Source organism: Phodopus roborovskii, unplaced genomic scaffold, assembly GCF_943737965.1.
Source record: "Phodopus roborovskii unplaced genomic scaffold, PHOROB, whole genome shotgun sequence".
Taxonomy (NCBI): Eukaryota; Metazoa; Chordata; class Mammalia; order Rodentia; family Cricetidae; genus Phodopus; species Phodopus roborovskii.
In genome coordinates, this window is record NW_026126588.1 from 1,504,933 (window position 1) to 1,527,618 (window position 22,686).

Sequence of the window (22,686 nt, forward strand, 5' to 3'; positions counted from 1 at the left end):
TAATTTCTGTATTGCCTGAAAGATTTTGCTGGGGTATACAGCTTGTAAGGAAAAGAACAAAGATAGAGGTAGAAGGAGTTAGAAGGAAAACATCAAGAATAAAGATTCATTAGAAGGAAAAATAAAAGCCGTAGAAGGGAAACAGCAAGGAGAATAAGAATACAATAGAGGAGAAGGAAAGCACCAAGAGAGACAGAAGGGATTGCTTCCGGGTAGAGAATGAGAGTACAAGAATAAAGAAAGGTCTGAAGGAAACCATCAAGGGAATGTGTGAGCGTCTTTCCCCCTTATTCCCTCACATAAAAAAGTCACAGCCTTGTGCTGCTGGAGGCTGGTCCTCAGGCAATGGTAGCAATGTATGAATCAGAATACCTCTGGGAAACCCTAAAGAGCTAGAAGCAACAGAACCCAGGCCATTTTTTTTTTTTTTCTAAACAAAAAAGGGGCTGGAGATATGGTTTAGCAGGTAAGAGTACTTGCTGCTCTTCTAGAGGACATACTTTCCATTCCCAGCACAACATGAAGGCCCACAACCATCTGTAACTCCCGTTCCAAAGGATCCAGTAACCTCATCTAGCCTCCAAGGATACCAGACACACATGCAATGCAATACATATAAGCAGGCAAATCACGTGTACATTTGAAATAATATTAAAAACAAAAAGAATGTGGTCAGACAAGGTGAGAATGTCCACAGCAGGTATTCTGTCCATCCATGTCCCTGTGCACTTTAGATGTACAGAATGATGCTATCACTGCAGCGCTCATCTGGTCCAAGGTAATCCATCCTACCTCCAAACAGAATCTGATCCCAGCAACCCAGACAATGAGTTTCTAATCACACATCTTCACTGGCCAGGGTGAGTTTTACCAGTTCTGTTCTTGGGAAACACCAGTTCTTTACAAAGAGATTGTATCTCCAATACACTTTTGTTTTGTTTTCATGGAGCAAACAATAGATTTACTGTATTTATTGTAGTTTACTGTATTTGAAAGAACCATGAAATTAAAATCACCAGGAACCACTTTTACAGGTCAAAGCATCAGAGAACCAAGTCTTGCCACATGCTCTTGACATCACTTTGAAACGGATGTGACCATTAGGATAGAAGAGCCACTATTTTTTGTTTTGTGTGTGTACAACCAAATGTATTTATTACTGTATCTCATGTTTTTATTATGTTAAATATCACACACACACACACACACACACACACACACACACGTTGATGAGATGGCTGGGGGTAAAGGTGCTTGCTGACAAACCTGAACATGAGGAAGTAGAGGCATGCAGATCTCTGCGAGTTTGAGGGCAGCTTGTTTTACAAAGTGAATTCCAGACCATAGTGAGACCCTGTCACCCTGTCTCAAAAAAGAAAACAAAGCAGCAGCAGCAAGCTTGGAGAGCCCTGCCAGCCCCTGGTGCTGTGACTCTAGAATGCTCTAGACAGCCTCACATGCGAGCTGGAGCACCGTTGGTGGGCTTTCTGCTAGAGTTTTCCTTTGAATACTAGTATCTTCTCATTAAAAATCCTTTTTAATTTAAAAATGTTCTGGTCCCACAACTATAAAATGTGAATGAAGAAAATTTTAACAATCATTTACAAATGAACCAAGTGGCATCAGCACTGTGGTTAGGTCAAGCCAAGCTTCCTGATGTGACTGACAAGTGGTACCTCCAAACCTCAATTTCTTCAGGAACCAGAAAGAATATTCCTATTAGTATACATGGAACTGTTGAATTACTCAATTAGTGAGCAAGTAAGAAATGCTTCAAGCAATGCCTGGCACCAACAGATCTCAGGAAACAGCCATCTCATCAAGTGATAGTAAGGCCAGAAGTCACTTGGAGCAAACTAAGCTCCTGCTGCAGTCCTTTCAGCAGACCCTCACCAACTCCACCTGCTAGCAGGCAAACGATACAGGTAACGGACAAATTATGACTGGGAAAATGATTACCCTGGGTTTTTGCTAGTTCTCTTCAAATGAAACCCAACCACTTAGTTCCACACAATCTACTATGCCATTACATTAAACTATGACTACCAGGTTATGACTTTCAAATGTCTGCTTGCACAACTGGAGGTTTTGAGAGCCAGTAGTACTGTAGCTCTACACTTGGGCAGCCTCTCTCAAGCATCCTTTTTCTGAAAGCCTCTGCTTTGCATGCTCCAGTAGCTGCTGGGTGAACAGACAAAAATCAAGCAGAGTTTGCCAAAGAAAGACTTTGAAGATACACAGAAATATAACTTCAAATGGTACAGCTCTACTGGGGACACAGAATCGCAGTAGCAGATCTACCCAGGGGGCCTAGAGAGCATCTCTAGTTTTTTTGAAGAAGATGACAGGAGCAAACTGTGCCAAGTGTGGAACGTGGGGTCTGTGGCTGTAAATCACAGGCTGGGATGTATAGCTGGTAGCAGTCTGCTGGCTTCACAGCAAACGGGGATCAGTGACTATCATCTTCAACTACGAAAGATCACGTGTGACTTTCTACATACTTCAATTGGTTATTTATCTTATTGCTAAAGTAACAGGTGGCCACAAGGCATTTATACTCATCTGCCTAAAAATGAAAATATATACAGACAGGTTCACACACAAAGCAAACACATACAACGGGACTATTACCTTTTGTCCTGAGCCACATGGCAAGCAATCTCCTCTCAACCCTCTTTGTACCCCACCATAAAAACAAATGTAAAAACCCACCTTGAACCCTAAGTGTTAGAGAAGGATGATTATTATTCCTGGTTGAGTTTAGGTCAGTCTCAGATAATCCAATATTGATAAATTTACACATCAGCTTCATATGGAAAGCGTCGCAGAACATGTGGCTTAGTCTGCTGTGTCACCATTTTCCAGTCTAGGAGCTGGGTAGTGACCCGCCTAGTGCAGTGGTCCTCACCGTTCCTAATGCTGTGGCCCTTACATACAGTTCCTCATGTTGTGGTGACAACCAACCATAAAATTATTTTCACTGCTACTTTGTAACTATTATTTTGATACTGTTACGAATACAAATATCTGTGTTTTCTGATGGTTTTAGGTGACCCCCATGAGAAAGGGCCATTTGGCCCCAGATGGTAGCAACCCACAGGTTGAGAACCCCTGATTTAGTCTCTCCAGTCTTTCCAGATTGATGTCTAGGATGAGATTCCTGTGCTTGCTAACTAGGGGTAGGCCCGATAACTCATCAACACATTTACAGGCTCCCCTCTCTCCAAGGTACTATCCTCTGCCAGCCAGAAGACTGGGGCTTTAGACAGCCCACCCAGTAACACTTTTCTGTGACAGCACTGATTTTAGTCTTACAGGGATATGGCTGCAGGACAGAGAAAGGGGAAAAGTGACAGTTTCCTCCCATGTTTGTATTACTGCAGACCCTGCACGGAAGAGGAAAGGCCCCTCCCAATTTCAGGCATCTTTGAGCTCCTGCACTACCTTTGCCCACACCCTGTCCACACCAGCAGCATGAGGGCCTGGGACCTGGGCTATGAGAGTGCAGAGACAGGACTCCCCAGAAGCCACAATGCAGAATAGGAAAACCAACTCCCACAGGTGCTCCTCTGACTTCCACATACTCGCCCAAACACACAAAGTAAGTAAGTGCAATGCACAAATTAGAAGCTTCACACTCAAGCTCTCCGTCACATCTGGCGCATGACTGCCTGCCTTGAGTCCATACCAGGGACCAGGCTTCCGAGACTTCAAACCCTGCTCCTCTCTCGTCCAGCTGCTTATATTTCAGGACTCATCCCCTCCCCATCCCGCCCCCAGACTCCTGCTCTTTGCCTTCTGTGCAGATCGCTGGCTGCATTCAGTGTGAGAGGCCATGAGGAATGTGCTTACTCTGTCTTACCCATCACTAGAACCCGATAAAAGCAATTTTTAAAAAAAGTCTCAAAATACACTATTACAGGGCTGGAGAGGTGGTGGCTAAAGATTAAGGGCACTTGTTGCTCTTGCAGAGGACCGAGGTTGGATCCCCAGGTCCGGGGAATCCAAGGGCACGGCACATAGCACGTGTGCGGGCAAAACAGCCATAGACACAAAACAAAATTAAAAAAACATCTTTAAAAAATTAGCACTATAATAAAAACGTTTAAAGCGCTAATGGGTGGGAGGGCCATTTTCTTTAGTGATGTAGTCAAATAAATTCCCACTTATGCTCCTGCAAACAACTGTAATGAAACTCACTGTATCACCAAAAAGTAAACAGAAATGAAGCAGGAAACAGGGCTAGTTAGTTCGGAAGAGGAGGAGGGTCAACAGGAGTGGGAGGGGAAATTTAGGGTCACAGAGGTGGTGAAATGATCAAAATACATCAAGGCCATGTGTAAAAGCCTCACAATGGAACCCATTATTACCACCTTCATAAACCATACACATGGGTACCGCTGAATATGTACCATGGCACACTTGCACAAATATGGCTGTGAGATAATTTACACCACCCTGCCTCTAGGGACATATCCACTGAATTTTAGAGAGATGCTTTATCAGTCCCTTCCACACTCTCTACCAGCTGTGTTTCCCCCAATGAGTGGCACCTTCAGTATGTTTCAGTATGATGTTTGAAAAATATGTATACATTTTTTCATTTGTATGGCTTTCATTGTGGTAAATATCCATCCTTTTGTTTTATGTGAACTATCAGTGCAAATCTTTTTTCTGTTGGGCTTTGTAAAAAATTGATTTGTAAAAAGACTGTGTGTTTTAATGAACTTAAAGTACTTATTTTCCAAGGGTGGTGAGGGGAGAATGATCTTTAAATTATATAACCCCTTTAATCCCAGCACAGGTCAGCACACATAGTCTACATTAGCTGGCTCCAGGACAGCCAGAGCTACATAACAGAGACTCTGTCTCAAAAAGCCAAAACCAAACAAATGAAACTCCATTTCTCTCTCTCTTTTTTTTTTTTTTGCCCCAGACAGGGTTTTTATTTGTAGCCCTGCCTATTCTGGAACTGCCAGTATAGTCCAGGCTGGCCTTGAACTCAGAGATGTGCCTGCCTCTGCCTCCAGAGTGCTGGGGTTAAAGGCGTAGGCCACCATGGCTCAGTTTAATTCCATACTTCTTATACACTGTTCCAAGACTTGAGCATATGATCTGGTTTACCTGACTTGAAAACCAGTCGGTAGCCAGGGAATAAGATTCATCTGTACATCACTAGCTCATCCACATTTATTAATTTTCACTCCCCTTTCTTTTCCCTCCCTTCCCACCCTCTCGCCCTTTATTGTGCTAAGAGTAATCCCAGAGCATTGTGTACTAAGCAAGAATTCAACACCCAGCCTTGCCATTCTCTTAAACCCTATGAACATCAATCAGTCAGTCCCAAGAACTACCAACTAGAAAAAAAAAAAAAAATAGTGTCACAGGTGACACATACCTGTCATCCCAGAACAAGGGGAGGTTTTGGGCTACAAAATATGTACTTGTTTAAAAAAAAAAAAAAAAAAAAAAAAAAAGTCAGGACTGTTCTAGATTCTTTGCTAACAACAGTTCTTATCTGATAACAGACCTAGGAGCTTGGGAGAGAGCTTAATCGGGAAGTGTTTGCCTAGCAAGCAGGAGGATCTGAGCTGGGTCCTCACCACCCACTAAAAAGAGGCAAATATGGGGTTTGGAGAGAGGACATGGGTTCATTTCCCAGAACCCACATCATGGCTCACAGCTACCTGTAACTCCAGGTCCAAGGGATCTAATACCCTCTTCTGGCATCTTGAACACCAGGTACACACATGTATGCAGTCAACACGCACACACAGAGTTAACTCGGATTCTCCTAGAAGGGGGGATGTCTGGGGCAACAAACTCAAAGACTAGAAGGGACATGGGCTCTAGCAAGGCTTTTGTCTCTCATTTTGTTTACTGCCTTGTTTGCAGCCCTTACCACAGGGCTGCAACATAGTAGAAGCTCCGCTAATACTATAAAATAAAGAGCCATCTGGCATCCGAAGCCAGGAACACACCATACAAAGAACAGGGCTCCTGACTCTCTGGCAGTCTGGGCTTACTGCTCATAGCAAACCTACAGATAAGAGAGGTATTTAGACTTTCTACAAATCTTTTTAATGTCCAGGACTAATTAAGAAAGACACTCTTCATCTACTTCTACATCCAGTCAGTTTCACAGTTTGGAGCCTTCTGAAAACTCACTGCAAGCACAGGAATGGATAGGATGGAAAACAAACAATGATTTAATATTGTTGTTAAAATAATGCCAACCTCATCAACCTCAGAAAAGTCTGAGCAGTTCCTGGAATCCCTGAAAGACACTGTTAAGGAGTAGAAATGCTGTAAGCCGTACTTGGATCAACATTTAGAAAAAATGCTCAAATAATGGATGGGGATGGGGTGAGGAAAGAAAAGGAAACCATCACAGCATGATGAAGTGACACTTAAAACAAAGCCAAGACGTCTTATCAACACAGCTAATTTTTGTTTTGTTATGTTTTGTTTTGCTTTTTGAGACAGGGTTTCTCTGTGAAACAGTCCTGGCTGTCCTGGAACTCCCTCTTTAGACCAGGCTGGCCTTGAACTCACAAAGATCTATCTGCCTCTGACTCCCAAGGGCTGAAGTGTGCCATCTCCGCGCCACACATAGCTGATTTTTTGAATATTACTTACTCTTCATCCTTTAACATTAATTTCCTTCATTCACTAACATTAAGGGGATTGCCATTTGAAGAAAAGAAAAATCAATGCTTCACTCTGATAAGACAGAGGTCAGAACAAAACCACACACAGCTGGGTGGTGGTGGAAGCGCATGCCTTTAATCCTAGCCATGGGAGGCAGAGGTTAAGTGGATCTCTGTGTTCGAGGACAGTTTGGTCTATAGAACTCCAGGACAGCCAAGGCTACAAAGAGAAAGCCTGCCTCCAAAAAACAAAACAAAACAAAACAAAAAACAAACAAAAAAGACCAAGGGAGGAAAAAGACAGCTAGGGTGTAGCTCTGTAGTAGACTATCTACATAGTACGCATAGGAGAACAAGGTCCTGAGTTCAAGCCCCACAGAACCCCACCCCACCCCACCCCATAACACCCAATTGCAAATTTTCCTTCCTAAAGACAAGAAAAAAACATTTAGTTACTGTGACTTTTCTGATAAATATTTGGCCTTCGTGTTTTATTTAAATTCACACCTTATTCCTAAATTTATATTGTAAACCTTACAAGTTTATATTAACTAACACACATCCACCCCTGGTAAGCAGATAGCATTGGGCCTATATTTGAACCCTGAAACTGCCATTTAAAATACAACCTCTCTCTTCTCTCTCCTTCCCCCCTTCCCTTCCTCCCCCTTCTTTCTCTCCCTCACTCTCCTTCTCACCTAGGCTTGCCTAGAACTTGCTACATAAATCAGGCTGGCCTCACTGCCCCTGCCTCCTGTGCCACAAGCTGGGCTGAATTTGAACTCTTGATCCTCTGTCCTTTAACTCGCAAGTGCTGAGATGACAGGGTGGTCACTTTAAAGTTAATACAGTATTTAAACCTTTTGAATGGGTGACAGGGTTAAATAAGATAATGAATAAAGCATTTAAGCCCCACAGAGGTGGTGGTGTGCGCCTTTAATCCCAGTACTCGTGGTGAGGCAGAGGCAGAGGCAGAGGCAGGAGGATCTTTGTGAGTTCGAGGCCAGCCTGGTCTACAAGAGCTAGTTCCAGGACAGCTTCCAAAGCCACAGAGAATCCCTGTCTCAAAAAACAAACAAACAAACAAAACCAAAAAGAATACAGCATTTAAAACACTGCCTAACACAAAATACTCGATATCGACTTCTGTTTATATAGTACCCTAATAAAACAGCCTTACTAGCCAGAGCAGATCAGATGGTCCTTAATAATGGAAGAGCACCCTAGGATAACAACAGGAACTACAACAAAGAGCTGTTTTGTATGTATTTTCTCAAGTTAGGCAATTTTCTGCACAGCCTCAGTAAGTGGTGACAAGCTATAGGAAAAGCATCAAAGACACTTTGCGGGTTAGAGAGCCGGCTCAATGGTTAAGAGCAGCACTTGCTACTCCCCCACCCCCCCCCCCAGAGGATTTGGGTTCTATTCCTAACAGCTCACAACCACCTGTAACTCCAGTTCAGGAGATCCAATGCTCTCTTCAGGCCACCATGAGCAACACCAAGCACACATGGTAAACAGATGTATATAAGCAAAACACATACACACACAACCAAAAACACAACCCCCTCTACATTTTCAAAGGTATATTTAATACTGTACAATAAGAAAACAGAAACTCAAAAGTAAGGGCATGCTACATACCTGCTTCCCAGCACTGAGGTGAAGGTTGGAAGATCAGCAGTTCAAGGTCAACCTCAGCTCCATAGTGAGTACAAGGCCAGCCTCTCAAAAAAAGGAAATTCAAGAGGACTCTTCATTCAACTAGGCTGCCAGACTCTGAACAGAAAATCTGGCATAGCTATCTAGGGGGAAAAAAAAAAAAAGCCATGTGTACCCTCCACAGACAGAATTGGGGGTGTGGGGTGGGCAGGATCTTACTATGGAGCAGACGCTTAGCCACAAATTCATGACCCTTCTGCTGCAGCCTCCTGAGTGCTGAACTACTGGTGCGTGTTACCAGCAGCTGACACAAGCTGAGGTGGAACTATTATTCATATACTCTATAAGGCATGCAGTAAGAGCTGCAGCTGTGTAACTCTGTCCTCTCAGTTTAACAACACACTCTAAGAGAAGTGAAAGGAGGCTAAGAAGAAGACTCTCATAAAGAATCTTTTGCCCTCAGCATTAGCCTTCCCTAAGATGGGTTAACTCCCACAACGATCCATGTGTGCATAAACATGCTAACTCAGATAGCACCTGACACCTGCAGATGATATTTACCAAGTACTTACAGAGTTCCAGGCACATTTTTCCTATGGACTAATTAATCCTCAGCATCAACATATGTTAAGTAGTTTATTGTCTCTACCTTTAATCTGGGGAATTGAAGCTCAGAGATCAACTTGCCCAAGCAGGCTAATAGCATCTGTCCCAAAGTAGTCTGGTATCAAAGAAGCACATGTTTTCAACCAATGGTCTCAACCGGTGGGTCTCCACCCTTTTGGGGGTTATCGAATGACCCTTTCATAGGAGTTGCATGTCAGACATTTACATAATGACTTGTAACAGTAGCAAAATTAGTCACGAAGCAGTTACAAAAATAATTCTATGGTTGGGGGTCACCACAACACGAGGAACCGAATTAAAGGGTTAAAGCATTAGGAAGGCTGGGAACCACTGGACTAGACAGAGAAGAAGGCTGCCCAAATAAATGCTGCATAAACTTCTAGACTCTGAGAAAGACCTAACATTCATGGACAGTTTTGGTTATCTAGAATATTTGAATTCTAGGCAGTAAAAATACATGGGCTTTTGAAATTTTATTTGATTGGCACCTGACACACATCTGCAGTTGCTCAAGTGAACAAGACCCCCATGGTGAGCCTGATATCGCAGCAGCTGGCAGTATTCGAGAAAAAGAAGGGTGGGCATTTACTTTTAACAGCCATGGCAAGCACAGTCTCTATTCAATTACCAATCAACTCCAAGCCTCGTTTCAGTATTCTTGCTGGCCTCAAGGCCCACTTTATCTTTAACTATGACTATACCTCCTCTTAACTTATGGTATTTAAAAAGTGCAAGGTTAAGATGGACGCTGGGATTGGAAGTTCAAAACATCACCAAGACACAGGTCATAATTAACCACTCCCCGGACAAGACCGTAAGACAAACTGGTCACGCCATCAGGAATGATTCTCATTAATAAGATCTTACTACAGCTTTGGTCCTTACCCATTAAACAGTCCTTGTCCATCTTCTTCCATATTACCAAATAATCATCGGCTGGATTTTCCTCTTCTCTATTACCTACAAGGGAAATAATCTGTGAGCCTGGGCTAAAACATTGCAAGAAAAAAGCAATTGCATAAATTTTATTTATAAATTCAGAAAAGGATGATGTGGGATGTCCTTCTGTATGTCATGAATATGTGTTGCTTTTATTGGTTGATAAATAAAGCTGATTTAAGCTGAGCATTGGTGGTGCAAGCCTTTAATCCCAGCACTCGGGAGGCAGAGGCAGGCGGATCTCTGTGAGTTGGAGGCCAGCTGGTCTACAGAGCTAGTTCCAGGACTTGCTCCAAAGCAAAACAGAGAAACCCTGTTTCGAAAAACAAAACAAAATAAATAAATAAATAAAAATAGAAAAATAAAGCTGATTTGGCCAATGGCCAGGCAGAATACAGCCAGGCAGGAAATAGAAAGATATAGAGAGAAAGAAAGACTCAGGGAGACACCACGTAGCCTATGCAGCAGCAAGATGCGAGGTAACAAGCCACGGAAATCATGGTAAAATATAAACTAAATGGGTTATTTGGGAGAACTAGTCAGTAATATACCTGAGCCATTGGCCAAACAATTATAATTAATACTAAGCCTCTGAGTGTTTACTTGCGAACTGGTGGGCAAGAGACAAACTTTCATTTAAAAAAGGGGATTAATATATTACAACACAGTAAAATCCCTACAACATTTTGACATTGATATTTTTAAAAAAAATAGAAAAAAAATATGACCCATGTTTCAGGTAAGAGCAACCAAAGATAGAGTCATTTACAGAGAGAATGAGCTATAGATGCAAGCATTAGAGGTTTTCTTCTGGCCTGGTGGTGGAGGCACACAATTTTAATTCTAGCACCTGGAAGGCAGAGGCAAGTGAATCTCTGAATTAGAGGCCAGCCTGGTCTACAGAGTGAGTTCCAGAACAGCCAGGACTACATAGAGAAACTCTGTCTCAAAAAACTAACTAAATATATATGTATATGTATATGTACACACACACACACACACACACACGCGCGCGCGCGCGCGCGCACACACATATATATAAAGGTTTTCTTCTGAAAAAAATGGAGTTCTGTAAAAATGTACATTTTCCTTACATAACTTACATCTGTCAGAACTGAAAAAAATCATTCTAACAAAAACACTAGAGTATCAAAAGCTAAACTTATTTATGCATGAGTGAAATATATAATGGTTCAGAGAGGGTATGAGACAACTCCTTTGTGTTAACTGGGTTTATGGCCTACAGGTAAGCAGCAAGTATCTTTAAAAGCAACATATTCTATACGCAAGAATATTATAAGCAAAGATAACTAGAGTTTATGAGTTCAATAAATTACACATGTAGTCATTTTTTAGACTTCTGAAACTGTATTGGGGATTTAATAAAACTTGATTGGTGGGTGTATTGGCTGCTATGTAACAAGATGACAATTTCCCCATCTTATCAGCCTAGCAGTGAACACAAGAATTCCTCTTGAAAGAAATTTTCTTTGAGAAAATATGCACCCTTGACATGGGGCCCCAACCTCTCAGATCCAGTCCCCGTAGAGTGGGTGGTTCCCTGAAGAATGGCTGTCAAGGACCCAGAATGGCTGTCAAGAAAGGGAAATTGCTCTGCATTCTGTAAGGGGAGAACTCGTTGTTTTGTCTCTAAAAGGAACTCAGAGAAGAATGACGAGAGGGATGGAGAAGAAGAGAAGAGTTAGTACAATAGGGCAAAGCTGGGGTTGGGTGGGGGTGAAGAGCTCAGGCCAAGGACAGCTGAAAGTTGTCTGCATTAATGCAAAGCGAGGCTCTCTCCACCTCTATTCTATTCCCTTTCTTTAGTTAGGTATACAAATCCACAATGCCCTGTGTGAATAGAGGCCTTTCTGAAAATCAGAGGCACCAAAGTTCACATCTGGGTGCACTTAGAGCAAGCCAGTAGCACAGGGCAAGAAAGTGTGGGCCACATGGCAGAAAGAGTTGCAAGATCATGAACTCACAGCTTTTATCCACTATATATTATTATAAGCTGCGGGTCTAAGGCGCTCAGACAAGCTACACTGAAACCGTATGCGTGGAGTCTCAAATTCAAACAGCACCTCTCTCTCCTATCCAAACCTAATGTCCAAAGTAACAACACCTCCAAAAAACTAATTACAGTTAAAACCAAGTAATTTTAATTTAATTCTAGATGCCCCCTAAGCTAACTATGTTAACCACCTCTACACTCAATAGCATGCAGGTAGGATATGTAAGCACATGGAATTTATGCTTAGCATCTTATATTTGATCTTGGTAAAAGGCTATGTGTTGGGTGTGGTGGCACATGCCTTCAATGCGAATGCTTTAAAGACTGAAGCAGATGGAAATCTGAGTTCAAGGCCAGCCTGCTCTGTGGTGCTTTAAATATAGTACTGAATACTGAACCCAGGACTTTGCTCATCAGGCGAACACTCTACCAATAACGCTGTATCCCTAGCCTACAACCTTCAGTTTTCATAAGAGAAGCTGAGGCTGTAGAGAAACCAGGCTGAGAGACCCTCCTATACTTCCTCCCTATAGTGGATAAAACATCCCAGAGATGCTGCAAAGTACAATAAGGAAATGTATACAACTACATTATAAATAGACAAGAATTGTAATTCAAACAATTCTGAAATGTGTTTGGCATTTGGTTCTTCATTTCAGTTAAATAATATCTAGTTTTGACCAACAAACTTCATAGGGGCTAAAGGACATAATTAGATGAGAATTCTAGACTGAGACTTGGAAGAGCAATGGCTGGGTATGATTGAGTTCTTCCCAATCACACCAGCCAAAGGCAAATCAATGCAATCCCACGTTCCAGAAGCAGGCACAGCAATCACCTTAGCATGCATCAGGTTCCCATTGCATCGCTTCAGGATGCTAATCCTACTTTTATATCTCAGCATACAGTAAACACTGCCAATTGGGAAAGTCTAACCTTCAACATATAGTCGCACTATTTTTAAAACAGTAATTCTGTCATCAAGCACCCCTGTGAAATACTAGAAAGTGGGCTAGAAAGAAGGGTCAACAGTTAAGAGCACTGCTGCTCTTCCAAAGGACCTAGCCTCAAATCTCAGCAGCCATGCCAGGAGGTTCACCAGGAGTTCCAATGCTCTCTTCTGATTTCCAAGGGTGTCTCCCCCTATAAATAGAGATAGATTTGGTTTGGTTCTTCGAGACATGGTTTCTCTGTAGCTTGGTACCCTGTCCTGTAATTCACTCTGTAGACCAGGCTGGCCTCGAATTCACAGAGATCCACCTGCCACTGCCTCCCGAGTGCTGGGATTAAAGGCTTGTGTCACCACTTCCCAGCTTAAATTTAAAGTTTTAAAAAAGAAGACAGACAGACAGACAGAGAGTCTGACAGAGTAGACAATGGGATGGAGAGATGACCTCAGTGGTTCAGTGCTGTGGAACAATTTTTGTGCACTGTAAATATATATTACTCTCACTGGCTAATAAAAGAGCTGGCTGGCCAATAGCTTGTCAGGTAGATGTTAGGCAGGATCTGCAGACAAAAAGAGTGTGAAGAAGAGGAGGAAGAGAAAGGAGGAGTCTCAAAAGAAAAGTTCATCTTGCCATGCTGAAAAAAATGTATCACCATGTGGCAGAGCACAGATAAAAAATATAGGTTAGTTTAAAATGTAAGAGATAGTTAGCAGGGGCTGCAGAGATGGCTCAGAGAATTAGCACACTGGTTGCTCTTCCAGAGGTTCTGAGTTCAATTCTCAGCAACCATATGTTGGCTCACAACCATCCATGATGAGATCTGGTGAAATCTTCTTGGCAGAACACTGTATACATAATAAATGAATAATAAATCTTAAAATAAAAGTGGTGCATAGAAATTCCTGCAAGCAAAAAACCACCCCGTATAAACAAACACACACACACACACACACACACACACACACACACACACACACACACACGCTTTTAAAAACGAGCTAGTTAGTAACAAGTTTGAGCTACTGACCTGGGGATTTCTAATTAATAATAAGTCTCTGTGCAATTATCTGGAAACTAGCTGGTAGGACAGAAAAGTCTGCCTACAGTTAAGAACAAAGGCTATTCCAGCAAAGGACCTGGGTTTGGTTCCCAAGCACGTGTGTCAGGTGGCTTATTAGTACCTGTAACTCCAGCTCCAAGGACTCACTTCTGGAGTCTGTGGACATTGCATTCACATTCACAGTATCCCTACATAGACACGTATACAACCAAATAAATTAAAATTTAAAAAAAGGAACACTAGACATTAGTCTTACCATCACAGAGCTGCAACTTTAACAGGGAGGGAAATATGTGGGGATGTTTGCTGTACTCGTACAGCCATCTCTATTGCTGGAATGATTCAAACACATTTGCTCTGTCAGGTCTCAAAATGGGATAGGTGTCAACGATATTTTACAGAACAAAATAGGGTCAGACTGCTTACTAAATGACTAGCTCATGCATGGCCAAGGAAGCAGAGGCACCGAGGGCCAGGTGCTTTACTGGTGCATCCCGGTAACAGTAACCAAGGAACGCAGTTCTCAGTGCTGTGCCTATGGTTTGAAATTACTGAACTACTAACCTATCCTTTTCCACAATGCACTTTTAGAACTGACTAAGCAGGGAACAGTAGTAGTAGAAGAGAATCCCTTAAACAAACAAACAAACAAACAAAAATTAAAAAAAAAGAAGAGAAGCCCTTTTAATAGTTGTTAAGTTCTTTAAAACATAAAGATGTGGCCTAGTGTGGTGGTTCAGTTCCTAGCACTCAAGAGGCTAGGCCCGGGAAATGCTTTGACTTCATGGCCAGTCTTGGCTACATAGTTCTAGGGCCAGCCTGAGCTACAGAATAAGTCCCTAACTCCAAAAACCAAAAGTAAAATATCTTTAGACATAAAGCATAGAGTTTCATCGTTTTAAAATTCACCAAAATAAGCCAGACAATGGTAGTATGCTCCTTTAATCCCAGCACTTAGGAGGCAGAGGCAGGGGCAGGGGCAGGGGCAGGGGCAGGGGCAGGGGCAGGGGCAGGGGCAGGGGCAGGTGGATCTCTGAGTCTGAGGCCAGCCTGATCTACAGAATAAATTCCAGGACAACAAGGGATATACAGAGAAACCTTGTCTTGGAAACAAACAAATAAATAAAATTCACCAGACCAACAAAGAAGAAAATATAATTTCTAAATTTCACAAAAACAAAACAAAACAACAAAAAAAAAAAAACCCCAGTTAATTATTTGATGGACAGGCTGCTTGTAGAGGACTTGTAGCTCAGTGGTAGATTCCTGACCCAGCATGCATGAAGGCTCTTGAGTTTATTTCTAACACCATGGAGTGCTATTTCAGAGATTATCACAGGTTTGGAAAAGAACACTAGAGAAGAGACCTTTTGTATCACTAGACAGAAGAGTAAACACTGATAAGCTGTTTTTACTCTGCATCTCAGATTTCACATCTATAAATGGAACATTTGAGTTCTATTAAGTTGCAAAATCCATCATATGTTAATATTCTGTGAGCAAGCTCTATCCTGGGCATTAATCAAAGAGGGTAGCAGAAGCTAAAATGAACTTGCCTTGTACAATTATTCCATTGCAGCATAAGTTGGCAACTGCCACAAGCCATCCACTTATTAAGTCTTACACTGAAACAGGACATCAACTAAATAAGCTTGGATTTTCAGTGAGATACATGGACCAAACATCTGCATTAGCTCTGCCCCAGCAGCTATTCCAGACTATAGACACAGATCCACAAGAGGAAGCAAGGTGAGCAACGGTCTCTCCGACCCCAGAGGACTCAGCACAAAAACACTTCAAATTTAAGGAAAATTATTCTTAGATGAGCCTTTAATCAATTCATTATTTCTATCTTTTGAGGGGGCTTATGTATGCATATGTACAATGAGTATGTGTGCATTCCTGTGTGTGAATACAGGCACATGCATGTGTGGCAGTCAAAAGAAAATCTCAGGTACAGGTACTGCTGGGTGGGGTGGTAAACATCTTTAACCTGTCAGAGGGAGGCAGATATCTGTGAGTTCAAGGCTAGCCAATCTACACAGGGAGTTTCTGATCAACCAGGGCTGCAAACTGAGATGTTGTGGGGGGGAAAAAAAAGAGCAACATTGCAGAGACTGAAAAACAAACTGAATGGTGATGGGACATGTCATTCTGTAAATATCCTTCTCTTATTGGTTAATGAATAAACACTGTTGGCCAATATGAAAGTAAGATAGGCGGGACTAGGAGGAGAGAGGAAGAAGTAGGGAGGAGAGTCAAGATGGAGAGACCCGAGAGAACACAGGTACAGGCCCTCTCTCCGTTAAGATGAGACCACGTGAAAATACTTTGATTAATAGAAATGGTTACTATTTAAGACAGAGCTAGCCGATAAGAAACTAGTAACTGGCCATCAGCATTTGTATCTAATACAGCGGCAACAGAATGTTGTGGAATATCACTTTAAGTATGCCAAGGTTTGTTGCATTTGTTTAATAATATAAATATGCGTTGCTGTTTCACCTTGCCTATCAAAGGCACCTAATTGGTCTAATAAAAAGCTGAATGGCCAGTAGCTAGGCAGTTGAGGGATAGGTGGAGCTGGCAAGCAGAGAGACTAAGCAGGAGGAGGAATCTAGGTTTGCTATGATGAGGGAGAAGAAAATGAGGGGGAGAGAGAAACACGGCCAGCCGGCACAGAATAAGACATACAGAATGAAAGAAAGGTAAAAACCCCCAAGGTTAATTTAAGTTGTAAGAGCTAGTGGAGCAGGGCAGTAGTGCCACACACCTTTAGTCCCAGCACTCAGGAGGCAGAGGTAGGCGGGTCTCTGTGAGTTCAAGGCCAGCCTGATCTACAGAGCTAGTTCCAGGACAGGCTCCAAAGCAACACAGAGAAACCCTGTCTTGAAAAACCAAAAACAAACAAACAAACAAACAAAAAACCCACAAAAACAAAACAAAAAACCAGAGCTAGTGGAACAATCATAAGTTAAGACAGCTGGCTGGTAGCCCAAAGAAAGTCTGATACACCAGAAGAACTTGGAATGCTTGTGAAAAGGGAAAAATTAGGCAAAAACTTCTCCCCCGAGATTTCCACTCTGATTCCTAGTGGCCACTGAGAGAGGCTGGGAGTTTTATTCTCCAGAAAGATGTGTAGAGAGACTCTGGATTTGGGTACACCAGTGACAAAGGGCAGAGGAGATGAGAGACGTGACAAAGGTGATACATGCCTGTCAAACTAGTGCTCGAAAGCAGAGGCTGGGAATTTACAGGCCCGCTTGGGCTACCTGGGGAAGGAGGGGCAGAGCTAACACCCAGAAAGGTGAGGGTCCCAGCTTTTCTCCACTCTCTCTTCCTGAATGCTGTAGTCAGGTTTGCAAACTCCACTACAAGAGAAACACCCACAAAGGCCAACTACCAGCAGTGACCCTTCCAAAAAAAATGGGTCCTTGGTTAATCAATTTCAGAGGGAAGAATTCTGGCTAACTTTAAGAAGTGTGGCAAAACCAGCCTTCAGATTCTTAGTGGCTCACTAAAGCAATTTAAAGCAATTCTCTAAATAAAAGACCAACACAAAGAAGTTGTTTTAAACAATAAGGTAGGCTGGGCAGAGGCAGGTGGATCTCTGTGCATTTGAATCCAGTCTGGTCTACACAGTGAGTTCCAGGACGCTAGAGCTACATAATAGAGACCCTGTCTCAAAACATCAAAAACATCAAAGCAAACTGAATGGCTCAGTGGTTAAGGACCCTTTCTGCTTTAGCAGAGGACCCATGTTCAATTCCCAACATTCACGGAGCTCACATTTTAACTATAACTCCAGGGGACCCAATGCCTTTGGGTATCTGTGCACATTCCCACATAAAGTAAATGCACATATACACACCTAAAAATAAAAATCAGTTTTGTTTTGTTTTTGCAAGGGCAGGGTTATTGCTCTTTCAGACATAGTCTCAATGTAGCCAGCCAGCCTGGCTTTAAACTCACTGTGGAATCAAGGATGGAGTGGAGATCACTCAGGGTTTTGTGCATGTTAGGCGAGCTCACTTAACATCCATATCCCAAACTCTCAAACTGTACTTACTGATCAAACACTGGCTCTTTGTGGACAGGCAGAACGACTGCTCTGCCATGGAAAGCAACCTTGGCTGTTTTTCTATGCTCTGGTCTCCTTTCCTTGTTTGCTTGAGACAGGGATATTGGAAGACCTAGGCTGCCTTTGAGCTGGCTATGTAGCAGAGGGTGGCCATCAATTCCTGATCCTTTGCTTCTGCTTCTCAAGTTGCTGAGATTGCAGGCATATGCCACCATGCTTAGTGTGTTTTGATACCTTTTGATAGACTATTTATTGAGTCTTGAGCACTGGAGGGTTTTTTTGGGTTTAACCAAACTAAACCAAATTCACTCCGGTATAGCCACTTGTCACTGTCCAGCATTAATGAAGACAATGAGGAAAGACAAGTAGCAAGGTAGGGAGTAACTGTAGCAAACCCTAACCCTTTAAGTAGAGCATGCGGGAGTAACTGTAGCAAACCCTATGGCCTTTAAGTAGAGCATGCGGGAGTGACTGTAGCAAACCCTAACCCTTTAAGTAGAGCATGCGGGAGTAACTGTAGCGAACCCTATGGCCTTTAAGTAGAGCATGCGGGAGTAACTGTAGCAAACCCTAACCCTTTAAGTAGAGCATGCGGGAGTAACTGTAGCAAACCCTAACCCTTTAAGTAGAGCATGCGGGAGTGACTGTAGCGAACCCTATGGCCTTTAAGTAGAGCATGCGGGAGTAACTGTAGCAAACCCTATGGCCTTTAAGTAGAGCATGCGGGAGTGACTGTAGCAAACCCTAACCCTTTAAGTAGAGCATGCGGGAGTAACTGTAGCAAACCCTATGGCCTTTAAGTAGAGCATGCGGGAGTGACTGTAGCAAACCCTAACCCTTTAAGTAGAGCATGCGGGAGTAACTGTAGCAAACCCTAACCCTTTAAGTAGAGCATGCGGGAGTGACTGTAGCGAACCCTATGGCCTTTAAGTAGAGCATGCGGGAGTGACTGTAGCAAACCCTAACCCTTTAAGTAGAGCATGCGGGAGTAACTGTAGCAAACCCTAACCCTTTAAGTAGAGCATGCGGGAGTGACTGTAGCGAACCCTATGGCCTTTAAGTAGAGCATGCGGGAGTAACTGTAGCAAACCCTAACCCTTTAAGTAGAGCATGCGGGAGTAACTGTAGCAAACCCTAACCCTTTAAGTAGAGCATGTGGGGGTAACTGTAGCAAACCCTATGGCCTTTAAGTAGAGCATGCGGGAGTAACTGTAGCAAACCCTAACCCTTTAAGTAGAGCATGCGGGAGTGACTGTAGCGAACCCTATGGCCTTTAAGTAGAGCATGCGGGAGTAACTGTAGCAAACCCTATGGCCTTTAAGTAGAGCATGCGGGAGTAACTGTAGCAAACCCTAACCCTTTAAGTAGAGCATGTGGGAGTAACTGTAGCGAACCCTATAGCCTTTAAGTAGAGCATGTGGGAGTGACTGTAGCAAACCCTATGGCCTTTAAGTAGAGCATGTAAGGGAATAATTTCCCCTAGGATCACAAAGTGTGATCTCCCCATTTTGGACTGTTTGACGGTCTCTCACTATGTTATCCAAGCTGGCCTTAAAATCTGTGTTCAAGAAACCCTCCTAGGCCGGTATATGGTTCAGTGAGTAAAGTCACTTGTCACATAGCTTAGCTACCTGAATTTGAGGAACGAGAGAAGTGACTCCACAACGTTGTCCTTTGACCTCCACACACAACACATCATGCACACACAAATATACAGTAAAAAAAAAAAAAAAAAAAAAAACTTAGCCGGGTTCGGCGGTGCACATCTATAATCCCAGCACTCTGGAGTTAGAGGTGGGTGGATCTCTTGTGAGTTTCTGGCCTGCGTGGAAGGAAGTGAGGGAGGAAGGAGGAAAACCTACGTGTAGTGGCATCTGCACTTAATCCCAACACCAAGGGAGCACATGCAGGCAGATCTCTGTAAATTCAAGGCTAGTCTAATGGACATAGGGAGACCCACATCAGCCAGTGCTACAAAGTGAAGCATCTCAAAAAATGTTTTTAAAGAAATAAAAAGAATAATAATAAAGCAATGTTATCTTAGCCTCACCAATATCTGAGGCTTCTAAACGTGCACTACCAAGTCAGTTTCCCTTTTTAAATGTGAGAAACTGTATTACTGCCCTTAAAAGTCTTAGCTTAAAAACAATAAAACCTGTTTATTCTTTCATGCTCATAAATGGAGAGACATGAGAGAGAGAGAGAGAGAGAGAGAGAGAGAGAGAGAGATATGTCAGGTCTTGCTAAATTAGCCTAAGTTAAACAATGTCAGTCAAAATTACAACAGGAGATTGAGAATATCTCAGCTATAGAGGGCCTGCTTAGCATCGTACACAAATTTCCCAGGTCCCCTTGCCCAGGAAAGAAGAGAAGGAAGGGTAGATAGAAATGAAGGAAAAGAAGAAATGGTTCCATATACATTAAATGTAACAGGAAAAGTAAACCCATAAAGTTAAAAGAAAGAAATCTAGGAGACAACCTGAGAGAGTTAAGTCCAAAAAGCACTAATAAGGAAAACATATTACAGCTGAAAGCCATGGCTTTGACTACATGAAATTCAAGCATTTGTATTCAATGAAGAACAACACAAATTTAAGAGATGATACTCAGATGATATTCTTATAGCTCAAAACCAACCAGGGATTGCGCAACTGTGTCTAGCTATTAAGTTTATGATTATCACAATCATATATAATTTCCCGTTTCTATAGGAAACAAAGAACATACAGAGGGAGGAAACACACAGAAGGGAAGCATGAAGAAATGCTCCAGCTCATTAGTGCCTTACACAAGCTACACTGAGACATTATTACTAAGTGACAAAAAGTAGACTAAGTATTAGCGCAGTACAGAAATGCCATGCTCGTGGGGTGTAAAGTGATACATCCATTCAGCTCCTAATGGTACTTATGCCATCATGGCAATCCTGGGTCTGTATCCCAGAAATTCTAAACACACCTGTATTGGACACTGCAAGACTGCTCTGACAGTATTATTTACAGTAGCCTAGATACCCATTGCTATGGGGATCTATGTACACCATGGGATACTATGCAACAGTTAAGACCAATTAGTGAGGTCTGCATCCAGCATAAATAGACCTTCAAATAGTAAACAAAGTGAAAACCAGAGGAAGGTGGCATTTCCAGCACATTCTAAAGCCAAATTCAACAAGAGCAGTGTAGAACCACAGGTATTTTGTGCCTAAAGATAAGCACAAGCTATATTACTAAATGTTTTACAAAGATGCATATAGAACTAAGAGTTTATATAAGCCACATTAGGGAAGATTCTGTAGGGAAGGAATACGGGAAAGGTGAACAGAAGGCCTTTGTCCTCCAAAGCAAGGGTACCCAAACAATGGGAGAGTAAAAGTGATTGTCCCCAAGACTGATGACCTGGTTTTGATCCCTAGGCTGTATCAGTAGAAGAGAACCAACTCCCACCCAGTTATCCTCCAACACACACATACACACACACACACCCCTTTCTTGAAGGGTTAGGTGTGGTGGCACAAGCCTTTAATTCCAGCACTGAGGAGTGAGAGGTAGCTAGACCTCTGTGAGTTTGAGGGCAACCTAGTCTACAGAGTGAGGTCCAGACCAGTCAGGGCTACAAAGTGAAACTCTGTCTCAAAAAAACCAAACCAAAACAAATGAAAACCTCCCAAAACTTGGAAACCATTTTTGTACTCATGCATACATTAATTTATGCAATAAAACCTTTTAAATACCTCTTACATGGCATCTTCTCTTTATGTTTAAATAGACATATAGAGAAAAATTAAATTATATATACTACTGTCAAGTGCGAAAGAAGCTCAACATGTGTAAATATGTGTGTTGTATGTCCCTGTTATTGTGGGTTTGCATGTATGTGTGTGTGGATACGCATGTGGAGGCCAGAGGTCAACACCAGGTGTCCTTCCTTGATCACGAGCCACCATTATTAATTTTGGAGCCAGAGTCTCACTGAAACTCATGATTTGGTTAGGCTGGCTGGCTAATGAGCTTCTCTACTCCCCACCTTATAACATTAGGACTGTAGGGAAAGTCGCCATGCCTGGCTCTTCCTGTGGGTCTGGAGAAGGAACTAATGCTCACAGGACAGCACTTTATTGAGTAAGTAACCCCACGAGAGCCATACCTTTTTTAAAAACAGATTTATTTACTTTATTTATATGTATGAGCGGTTGGCTTGCATGTATGTATATATATACTACATGTGTGCCCATAGAGGTCAGAAAAAGGCATCAGATACCCTAAAACTGGTCCCTAGGGCTCTGTAAGAGCAGTCTGTGCTCTTAACCACTGAGCCATCTCTCCAGCCTCAGGATTCATCATTTTTAAAACTGTTTCACCAAATGAAGCTGTAATCAAACCTGAGCCTGATGCATACTAGGCAAGTGCTATCTTCCACTAAGCGATATCCTTCAATTTTTTTCATAAAATAGAAATAAATATTTTGAGAGCCAAATATGGTAGCTCACACTTTTAACACCAGTACTTGAGAGGCCAAGACAGAGGATCAAGTAATCAAGTCCTAGCTACATAGCAAATTCAAGATCAGCCTGGGCTACATAGAAATACTAAAAGACAGTTTCAGGTTCTTTAAACAAGTTGGGATGAGATACAAAAGCAACTCTAAAGCTCCAGTGATAGCCATACCTCAGTCCACAGGGAAGACAGTTTCCCTCATACTTT

General features: G+C 42.4%; 1 protein-coding gene across 3 annotated transcripts in view; it reads right to left on the reverse strand.

Moving 5' to 3' along the window:
* Positions 1–22,686, reverse strand: part of Usp49 (ubiquitin specific peptidase 49) — a 67,293-nt gene that overhangs the window by 22,040 nt on the left and 22,567 nt on the right. For all 3 annotated transcript variants that reach the window (XM_051204619.1, XM_051204618.1, XM_051204617.1), the window contains exon 2: positions 9,825–9,899. The gene's annotated coding sequence lies outside the window, so the exon portion shown is untranslated. The remainder of the gene's footprint in view (positions 1–9,824; positions 9,900–22,686) is intronic.